This window comes from Anneissia japonica, unplaced genomic scaffold, assembly GCF_011630105.1.
Source record: "Anneissia japonica isolate Jap-2015-1 unplaced genomic scaffold, ASM1163010v1 scaffold1863_len523710_cov156, whole genome shotgun sequence".
NCBI classification, from domain to species: domain Eukaryota; kingdom Metazoa; phylum Echinodermata; class Crinoidea; order Comatulida; family Comatulidae; genus Anneissia; species Anneissia japonica.
Genome location: NW_022714601.1, coordinates 321,415 through 323,778, shown reverse-complemented (window position 1 = coordinate 323,778; position 2,364 = coordinate 321,415).

Genomic DNA, 2,364 nt, shown 5'->3' with positions numbered 1-2,364 from the left:
CCCTTTAGATACGCCACTGAGGGAGAGACCCTAACTAAAAGAGTTCGCTTCCCGTTTCACACCCCACACGCCCAAGCAAAAATTACACTAAAGTAGTTATAACTAACTCAAATATCACCTTATTTTGCCAGCTATCGCGCACCCCCTACACACACTCAGTTCATTAGCAACCCCTTCGACTCAGCACCTTCCCCATCATCCCATTCCAATGCCCCAAATAGGCCTACGCCACTCTTGCCTACTCAAGTGCTGCTCTCTCAATCATCAACTTCTTAACTAGCTTCACTTAAAACTCATGTCCGCAGTGTTTCTTTTAAGTTACCGACCGACATCTGTTATGATATCAAAGATTTAAATGTCAGTGCCACCGAGGCTTGAGGTTGGTCTGAAACATCTTCATTTTCAAGAAAAAGTATAGGCCTATTGTGAGGTGGTTTGGCGCAGTAGAAACGGTTGATTTCCCAACTCCAACCACGAGAACGGAGTTTCAATCCTTTGCTGTGAATTTCCTTGTGTTCTTGAGCAAGGCACTTTATTTACATTGCTTCCGTATTATATTGCTTACATTGTTCCAGAACGTGGACATTTTGCCGAATGCTAGTTTGCCGACGGATGTTAAATTGGCCGACATCAGTTACCGAAAGAACATTCACCGACACCGGAATTCGCTGACACCGAATTTCGCCGACAGGATTTTTGCCGACTGGACGTTTCGAGGACATAATTCGCCATCAAACATTTAATTATTTTTGTCGTGCTGTGATTGATGTTTCGTCGACAGTTTTGTTTTTTGGAGGACTGGTAGTCATCACGGAAAATCGTTATTTATATAGGATATATAGGCCTACATGCAGACCCACTTTAAATCATGAAATATAAGATTCTGCTAAAAATGTTGAATACAGGCATATAATAAACACATATTCATCTTTATTTTTATTAAATATTTTAGTACTATAGAAAATCATAAGAGACTGTAATAATTAACACAATATAAAGGGCAATTTTTAAACAGGTACAAATTAAGATAAAAAGAAAGACGAGATAGAAGATACAATGTACGTGACTTAATTGCAAATTTTAAAGATGCTTTGTTCTGACTTTGTTCTACACCAACACAACGAACGACTTACCATACTTGAATGTCCAGCACAGCTGGATTGGCATCGGCATAAAGTGCCACTTGCACAATTTTCATAATTTGTGTACTCAGCACAACCGATGCTATTTACATATAACTTACAACTTACCTTGATTTAATAGCTATTCTCTTTGTTAGTAGTGAAATTAAATAACTGAATAAACTGTCGTTCAAATGTCTGTCGGTAACCGTCCCGCCACGCTCCGGCTATAATGCAAAGCTGGGAGGCTAGCGTCCGCAGCAGCAAGGGAAGCAGGAGCATAGCACTCATCAGCTTCACTCTATACTTGAAACTTAGGTTAAGCTCCAGACCTATTGGCCCTAGTGGCTCGGCAAGGATTTACCTTATTTACCAAGAAAAAAGTATGCCTCAGATTTTGTGATTTTAAAAATACTGTCCCAGAGTGGTGGTACCGGTATAGGGGGAAAATTTCGGGATGAATGCTCCCAGGTCACGCCTACTGTAAATTGGTCTCTAGTTTGAATTGGAAGAGTTCTGCGAGTCTGTCCCTGGTTTATAATCGAGTCTGGAACGATAGGCCCTACCCTACTCATATGTTTTTGCCAACCCCAGAACCCACCAGACCAGAACCATCATTATGCTGCTGTGATGATGCATGCACCAACAATGAAAACCAAAGTGCCGCCCTCCAAATCTTCACAAGACGGTTTTTAATACGATCATTATTTTGTAATCATAAAAAACAAAATATTGAGCATTTGAAAAAAAATATATAAGCGTACAACAACAACAACAAAGATATGGGCTAGGCCTAAAAAACAGAACAACCGAACTACAACCAAACAAAAAAAAAAAAAAAAAAAAAAAAAAAAGGAAAAAGAAAAAAAAGTTTACAAACTAAATAGATCAGAGTTCAAAAACATTACAAATTTAGTAGCCTAAGTATTAAAAAATAAATAGGCCTATTGCAGGAATAGATGTTCTTGTGCTGCCATACCGTACCGGAAACTTTAGAGATTGGACCCAAAGCCATGATTAATCTCAATGATGTTGTGATTCTGCTCCAAAGATCTTATAAACACAAGATAGCGTTCTCCGCGATTTACGCGTAACAAATAGAAGCGTCGGTCAAGTCAAAAGTTTCCAATTTAGCAAGAGGGCGCCATTCATGCCTTATTACAGAATTTGCACGCGTAAATCGCGGAGAACGCTATCTTGCGTTTATAAGATCTTTGTTCTGCTCTTAGTTCAGATACGAGAG